Source organism: Erigeron canadensis, chromosome 1 (assembly GCF_010389155.1).
Source record: "Erigeron canadensis isolate Cc75 chromosome 1, C_canadensis_v1, whole genome shotgun sequence".
Lineage (NCBI taxonomy): Eukaryota > Viridiplantae > Streptophyta > Magnoliopsida > Asterales > Asteraceae > Erigeron > Erigeron canadensis.
The window spans coordinates 21,533,342-21,542,280 of NC_057761.1; positions in this window are offsets into that span (position 1 = coordinate 21,533,342).

Genomic DNA, 8,939 nt, shown 5'->3' on the forward strand with positions numbered 1-8,939 from the left:
ATTCATCTTTCGGAAATTGATATGTCCCATTCTTCTATGCCATAGTAAAGATTCAGATTCGTTTGCTTTCGATAACAAGCAAACAGACTCCTCTGGATTATCAACACCTAACACAAGGCCATAGATGTCTCTCTTCCTAGGAGCTTTTGGCAGGATCCAGTCTTCAGGAATAACATATCCTGGTTTCAAGATAAGTGCTTCTTTCTCATTAAAATGGACAGTGTTACCCTTGTCTCAAATATGAGAAACACTTAATAAATTATGTGCTAATTGTTCCACATAATTGACTTTCTCCAGCGTAATCTTCCCATTGACAACATCACCTTGGCCCGAGATGTTGCCGCCCTTGGGACCTGCGAAACTAACATACGAACCATTTACATCTTCATAATTGGACAAAACGTTCTTGTTCCTTGTCATGTGCCGAGAGCATCCACTGTCAACATACCAAAGACTGATAGGCTTCCTTGGTTCTCCCTTCTGATCTGCAGCCTTGCAATCTGCCATGTATGCAACAAAGTCTTCAGTTGTCATACCTTCAGGTATCACGAAGTTATTCATCTGCTCTTCATGGAAATGTCATCAACAGGATTTGATGACTCTTCCTTTTCTTCAGATGCTTTTACTGCAGTCATTTGTTCACTCTCAGACCTTACTATCTCAGCAACATTACACATATTCTTATGTACTATCTCAGATGCACTTTCTTCACTTGAGTACACAGCATAATCAATCGTTGCAGCTACCTCATCATATAATTCTACCATGTAGGCATGATTCGAGGTATCATCAGATTGTGTATCCCATTGATAAGTACCATCTGGATTTTGAACAACAACAGCCTTTGACTCCGAAAATGGTGACGAAATTGGCTGTTGTGGAGTAGCAGGATATGTAATCATTGCTTGTGTCTTATGATTATTCAGAGTAATACCGCCTTGATTGTAATTTTGACGACCAACAACGGTATTATCAATCCTCTTAGGTAGTTGACACTCTCTTGCAAAATGACCAAATCCATCGCAGTTATAACATTTCACCTTGGATTTGTCAAAGCCTTTAGTGCCATTACCTATAGGTCTCCCAGTTCTCTGAGTGAATCTTCTGACCTTAATAGTAAGCATAGCAAGCTGCCATTGTAGATCCATTTCTTCCAAATCATCAGGATCTATTTGATTGTAATCCTCATCAATTACTGCAGGATCAGTAACCTTTCCTCCAATAAATGCTTCATGAGCATTACAAAAGGCTGAGTAAACACTCATTCTTCCTTCTGCAGAACTCATACTCATTGGCATAGAATGAAAATATTGTACATTGCTCTTGACATTTGAATATGTATTGTCATAAGCAACATATCCAGCAATACCTTCAGCATCTACTATTGGTGTAGCTTCTGCACCACTTAGAAATGCATTGTTTCCTGAGCTTGGAGACTACCTTTTCAAAATCCCATGTAAGGATGGATCTTGAGTAAAGTCCGAGTGAGTATCTTTGATCCTTCTCTTCATGTCTCTGTTCTTCAGCTTGGAGACTACCTTTTCAAAATCCCATGTACTGTATTCCTGATCATCTTGAAGTTGATGAACATAATCAGTCCATGTCTTAGGCAGTGAATCCAAAAACTTATCAACTAGCTCAGTTTGAGGATAAACAACTTCAAAGTATGACAACTCAGTGGTCAAATGACTGAATCGAATAATAATCTCGTCAAGAGATTCCCCTTTCAGTCCATTAAAGGCTTCATACTGGTGCTTGAGAAGCTTGATACGGTTCTTCTTCAAAGTTACATCACCCTCACAATATCTTTCGAGAGCATCCCATAAATCCTTTGAAGTAGTGTACTTTTTAAACAAATGTACACTATCTTGAGGCAAGGCCATAGTAAGAGTAGACAATGCCTTTCCCTCAACAGCGTATCTTTTACGTTCTTCAATAGGCATATCAGCATAAGTATACCTACTGATCACTCCAATCTTCTCATATGAAGGCCAATCAAAACCTTGAGTTATCACTAGCCACATTTCCATGTCAGTGAGACGAGTGTAGTCTTCAAAACGTCTCTTCCACATCCAATAATTTTCCATACGGAAAAGCTTTGGAGGTGTATTACCCCGACCAACCTCATGATCGTGCATGATCATCTGGCTTATAAGTAAGGCATTGGGTGAGTTTGCGGCAGCTGGTAAAGTCGTCATTTCGAATCTTTTGAATTCAAGTAAAACGAAAAACTACTTAGTTCGTATAGCACGAAGGACATGTGGCACGAAGTACAAAGTCACGTGGCACGAAGCAAGAAGTCACGTGGCACGAAGCACGAAGTCACGTGGCACGAAGCTGTATGACTTCCACGAAGTACACGTCGCACGAAGTACGAAACACAAGTCACGACCTAAGTCACAAAGAGTGGTTCGCGCTGACGTGGCACGAAGTGGACACGAAGTCTGCTGGGTGACGTAAGCACGAACACGAAGTTCACTTCGTGCTGACGTATGCACGAAGTAACACGAAGAAGAGCACGAATTTTCAAATTAACACGAATTTCGAACGAAAATTGCAATCAATAGCTAATCAAACGATCTTCAACCTTCTGGTAATCAACCTTAGGGCTCTGATTCCACTTGTAAGGTGCCCTATCGTTGCGTGAATGGTAATAAGATGTGATTCATTATGTCAAGAGTGCGGAATCCTCTTGATATAACTAGATTGCTATTGCCTTTTGTTAATTAATAAGTAATTAATCAACCCAAGGAGATGCACAAGGCTTGTGGTTCATGTAGAAGAACACACGAAGGAACAATTAACCTTAGCTCTGAAATTCATGAATAACTATCAAGGATTCGAAAATCATTAACCTAATTTCCTAGATTAGGTCTTGTATTTATACTGGTTAAGTATTGGATCGTGTGGGCTTAGGCCTTAATCGCAAATTAGGCCCGAATTAACAATAAGTCAATTCACCTTGTGCTGACATCAGCACGAGGGTAATCCTTCATGTTGATGACGTCAGCACGAGGGACATGCCTTTGACTCTTTGTTTGAACTCGTTTGGCTCGTACATAACATCCAATCATCGTTTAAGTGTTCTACGACACTTATAAAACTTGATTCTATGTTCTTGTACCTACAAAACAAAAAATAACACACAAACACAATACAAAACACAAACAGATATAATATTGAAGTTCAAACGTAATCATTAAATATCAACACAAGTTCTTATTTAAATGATTACACAAGTTCCTAAAAACATAAACGATAATCAAATCTATGTTGCGATTGTCACAACGAATCTGCATCTACAAATCCCCTCTTGATACGCTATTATCTATCTATCTATCTATCTATCTATCTATAATCAATTATAAAAAATTAAAAATTATCATACCATCATTTTTAGAAATAGTTACACAATAATTACATACAGAATTACTAAAGTACCCTTAACAAACACCAATTATGAAAAGAGTTTTTTTAAAATACCAAATTTGTCTCTAATGAATTAATTTACACTCTAAACCTTTATTTTAATAATTAACAATTTAAATCCTTATCTTATAACAAATTTTTACTATCACAATTAAATTGGGCTACACCACTTGACACCGGCACCACCACCAATATTATCGTTACCATCACCGACACCACTAGACCGCCTTCCCTACCACAGCCACCGCATTGTACGGGTACCATGCTCGACTCCTTCATAAAATCTATTCACCTCTTTACAAATATAAAGTGTTACCTAAATGTTACGTACAAAAGTACTAAATTGCACTTAATAAACACCCACTATGGAAATAGTTTTTATAATTACCAAATTGGCCATCAATGAATTAATTTACACCATAAACCCTTATTTTAATAATTAACACTTTAAGCTCTAATCTTTTAAAAATTTCCACTATCATAATTATATCAACCTACGCCACTTGACACCGCCACAACCACCAATGGTACCATCACCGACACAACTAGACCGTCTCTCCGCCCCCGCTGCCGCTGCATTAAACGGTTACCATGCTCGTTATTTGTTATAGAAACAGAATATATGAATTATATCATGCTATTAATTAAGGAAAATGATATACCCTCCTAAAAATTCTCCTAAAACTATATAAAAAAAATGACATGTGGTATCTACTAATTTTGTTTCCTAATCTTGCCCCTTTAATTTTGCCACATGTCTTATCTAACACTTAGGGAGATTTTTAAGACATTAGTTAAGAATGATTAATCATTTTCTATTATTTACTACCACCAAACAACAGCTCAGCATGTGATACTCTACTGTTAATTTGTTATAGGCTAAAAGGAATGATATTACTGGGGGTTGGATTACTTGAAATATATCACATCATGTGGCATTATGTGTTGTTGGGGTTTTCTAATGAAATTAATAGGTATGGTTGCCTAGCTAGAAGCTAAAGTGGTCTAATGTTTGATGTTTTTTTAATTTTTTTTTGTTTTTGACTTAAATTTTAAATAAAATACATTTTTTATTCATTTAAAACAAAAATACAATACGTTATATAATTAAAACATTTAAAAAAAAATCTCTAGTCACCATCACTAAAATAGTCCTCGACATTAGGCGTGCACGTATTTTTTCATATGTGCTGCGTGTTTCTCTTATAAATGATCAAACAAATCCGCCAATAAGATGTTGTGTAAACCCTACTCCTGACGGTGTTTGACTTTGCAATTCGTTGATCCATTGGAGTTTGTGCTTCTAGTAATCCGGGTCCATAGTCAGGTGGTGTTCGTTGAAGTCTTGACAATATGCTTTATTTTCATCCTCCAAAATCATATTATGTAAAATAATACAAGTATATATGACGTTATGCATTCTTTCCTTGTTTCAATGTTGAGAAGGGAAACTAATAACTTTACGCTTTTTACTCAAAACCCCAAAAGCTCTCTTGATATTCTTGCAAGCTGACTATTGTTTTTTCTTAACATACTTTCTTTGTTCGTCAACCGGGTTGGTGAACCTCTTCACAATAGTTGCATACCTCTAGATAAATTTCATCGCTTAGATAATAATCGGCTTGGTAAAAATTACCACCAGCGTAAAAAGTACCTACAAGTTAAGGAAAAAGACATATTGAACAAAATATAACTACATATATGTAATAATAACAATTCTAAGATATAAGTTACCTGAAGGTGCCAACCCAGATATAATCCTTCAAGTATGGGCGACGACTCAATCATTTTTAAAATATCACTCGTCCCTCCGACATAGAACAACTCTACTAACTCTTCCTTAGGTTTCTCGCGTCCATAGCATTCTTTAGACATCCTCTTTAACCTCTTCCAAGCTTCTCCAATCGTCTCATATCTTCTTTGGGAATAAGAATCCACCGCCCGATCTTGATCTCTCCTAACGGTTCACGGAAAAGGATCATTTCACTTTACTGAGAACGGTTATATCCTTTTAGTGACGACGACTAGATATTTTTATATTTCACTTTATTATATTTTTATATATATAACTAGAAAACTATCTAAAATACTGAAAGTAACTTTCCGTGCAAAACACGAAAAAGGATCATTCCACTTAAACTATTCTAAACTAGCTCCTGTTAACAGTTCCCGGTAGCCAGCGCCAAAAACTTGATGCGTGTGATTTATCAAAGTTTTAAATTTATAATTCAAAGAGTCATTCTAAGATTATCACACCACAAGGTAGTGGACCCTGCCTAAGTAATGGTATAGTCTAGATAATTCCAAGTTCGTTCGCAATAACTGACTTAAGGAATTCAGAACAACTAAAATGAAACAAAAGTTAGGGTTCCTAGTCAAGATACCCGATAGAAGGTACAAGAGGTAGAGCATAGAACAAATGTATTCTGTTTTCACAATGACATTTCTTAATCCAAGAAAGGGATTAAGGGAATAAGAAAGGTTCTTAAAGAGTACTAACTATAACCATTGTAGTTTAGATAGGTTATTTGGAAGCGAACGAATTTGACCATCTTACTAGCAAGAATATGTCGAATAAAGGTTTTGCTAAGCCAAGTATCGTTTTTGATTATAATGTTTTCCTAAGATGGATGATATTAGGTGTCAACCTAACATTTATTGAAAAGTTTTAATATCGAAAAACAAAGTTTTAATATCGAAAAACAAGTAGGAAACACAATACTCGAGATTCTAGAATCACAACTTTGAAGATAAATTCCTACTTGTTTAATATACCTATGATACATACTACATTGCAAGAATATATATATATATATATATATGGTCATTATTTTAAGATCAAGCAAACAGATTCAATCATATCAATACATGTCTTTCCAGCGTAATATGTAAATACATATCACAGTTATTTGAAAGTCAATACACAATAGGGATCCTTAAGTATTCATCACAAAATATTATAAACCTGATGAAATCGGACAGCCTGGTTGTTGTCTAATTAGTAAGGAACGCATCAGTTTTAGACACACTTTATATGTTATTTGGTTTCTTAGGTCGGAAGGGTCATATTGGTTATATTAAGCAGGACTCATATGGCTTCTACAAATCAACATATTCAAGCAACTATACCACGATTCCGTTGGCAAAATTTAGAACTATCACATATGCAGCCACCTCTACAGAATTTCCATATATATAGGGATACCACTACACACCCAATAACATTGCAGTCCAACAACCAAAACAAATAATTTCATGAGACAGATTTCTTATGCCCGATAAAACACTTGTATAATCTATACTATCTTATAAAGCATTTTATCCCGTTTTAAAATCTCAAAAGATCGATTTGAACTACTTAAATTATCCTTATTTTTTATTCACTAATTTAAAAATCTCTACCTAATATACTTATAATACCCTTAAATCTCAACCACTCATTTTTTTTCTCTCCTCAAATCTTTATCACTCATTTTTTTCTCTCCTCCATAAATCATTTTATTCCTCTAATTTATTCAAAATCTTTTATCTCAAAAACCGTATATCGATAAATTATAAAAATTGCATAGGTGTTCTTAAAATTTCATGTTCTTTCATTAGAGATGTCATTCGATATACTTTCAACAAATTTTTAAATCCGAGTACGGAGTTCGTACGACTAAAGCATTTGGCTATTACACTATATGACTTATCACCTCTTATGACCTATCACTCTCACCATCTCACCGCCGCATTGCGCAGGTACTATTGCTCGTATATTAAAGAGGAACATGATAATTTAAAGACAAATAACTCTACCGTTTATCTCCAACGATCACACAAGAACAGAACACACATATACTCATGTAAATTAAAATACACATACACACACCTACACACATAAAGACACACATAAAGTAGGAATGTAGGATAATAAACCAACCTCACAACATAAAGCACCCACCCGAACTAATCCAGATGATATTGATAGCACAAAACAAAAATAATACTCCTATATGATAAAGTATACATTTTACATATCTTACATTCTTGTGAGAGACTATATAATCAATACTCATCTATCGTTCATTCACATTGTTAGCGTTCAACTTTCTACACCATAACTATTGAGGACTCCTCACAGAGCTCACTCAGGTACATGAAACAACCTTCGTTAACTCCCTTGCCCTTCAACGGAAAGATTTTCGCCATGGTTTATTTGCCGGCTTATTTTCTCAGAATTTGAACACATAAAACTATGATGCATTGCATACCCAAAACTGAACCCCTTTTATACCATCAACAGACCGACTTTTAGGTAGCCCTTCGATAAATTGTGTATGGGTTATAAAAACATTAATTAACACAATCACACACATCCACATACAAGCTCTTTATAACAAGCCTTTCATATATATTATATACAACCGACGAATTCTACCAAAAGGTCTTCTTTAGCGGGGTTACATTAATTCTCTCTTGTTCTCTTTCATTGCTCAAACAACGGTAAAAGAAACTAAGTAAATAGAATATTACTCGTACCATTTTTTTTCTTCTATTCTTCATGTACATTAGTACATAGCAAATCACCAACAATTAAAAATGGGCTCACTTATTACGTGACTTTCAAGGGTACATCAACACCAAATTAAAGACTTATATCACAGCGCCACCTTTTGTGTTTTAATCACACCGTTCGCCACAATGCTATCTTCATAAACTTTGGTGTCTATTTGAACACGAATATTCCTTCAACAAGACAGCTATCATCTTTGACTCGCACAATGATTCAGCCACCCAAACTTCTAGAATCCTTCTTGCTTTCACACAGCACCGCTTCACAAAAATCAAATGATTGCCTCTCTTTCACTCAGGCTAAACACTATTAAACCACATCAAATCTTCGTCTTCAATCACACAGATTTTGTCCCTCCTGATTTTTCTCCCTTGAATCACACATATTCACTTTAGCCCGTGCACAAACTCTCTCTTTGCTTCCAAAAAGATAACACAGATCCATTTCCTATCACTAAGATCTATCCACACCCTTCTTAATTTCACGCAAAATATTCTTTCACCTGAACTCAGTCCACACAAAACCCCTTTTCCTTTCCTTTGATCACAACTCACAACCATCAAGCACATTGGTCATCACCCCGTCATCTCAAACAGCATTCTTGTCCTACATTTCTGGTCAACCAAGACTAATATCCCGCAACAGGTTCTTAACCCATATTCAATCTGACTTGACACGAACCATTAAGATTAACCCAACAGGGATTGGGAATTGGGACATATCCCTGAATTTATTTTAATACGCGAAATATATAAAACTAAAACATAAAGAATTTCCAACAGAAAGTACTCTGCAGAAAATATCATACCATCAAGTCGAGTTCCCGGGCATCAAATTCTATCCAATTTTAAAATTGAAATAAGCGTCAAGACTGGCATAAGTCACTTGATCCAGAACCAACCAACCATTATCCCATCTACTATTCGCCAACGCCTCCGGCTTCTTAAAATAAATT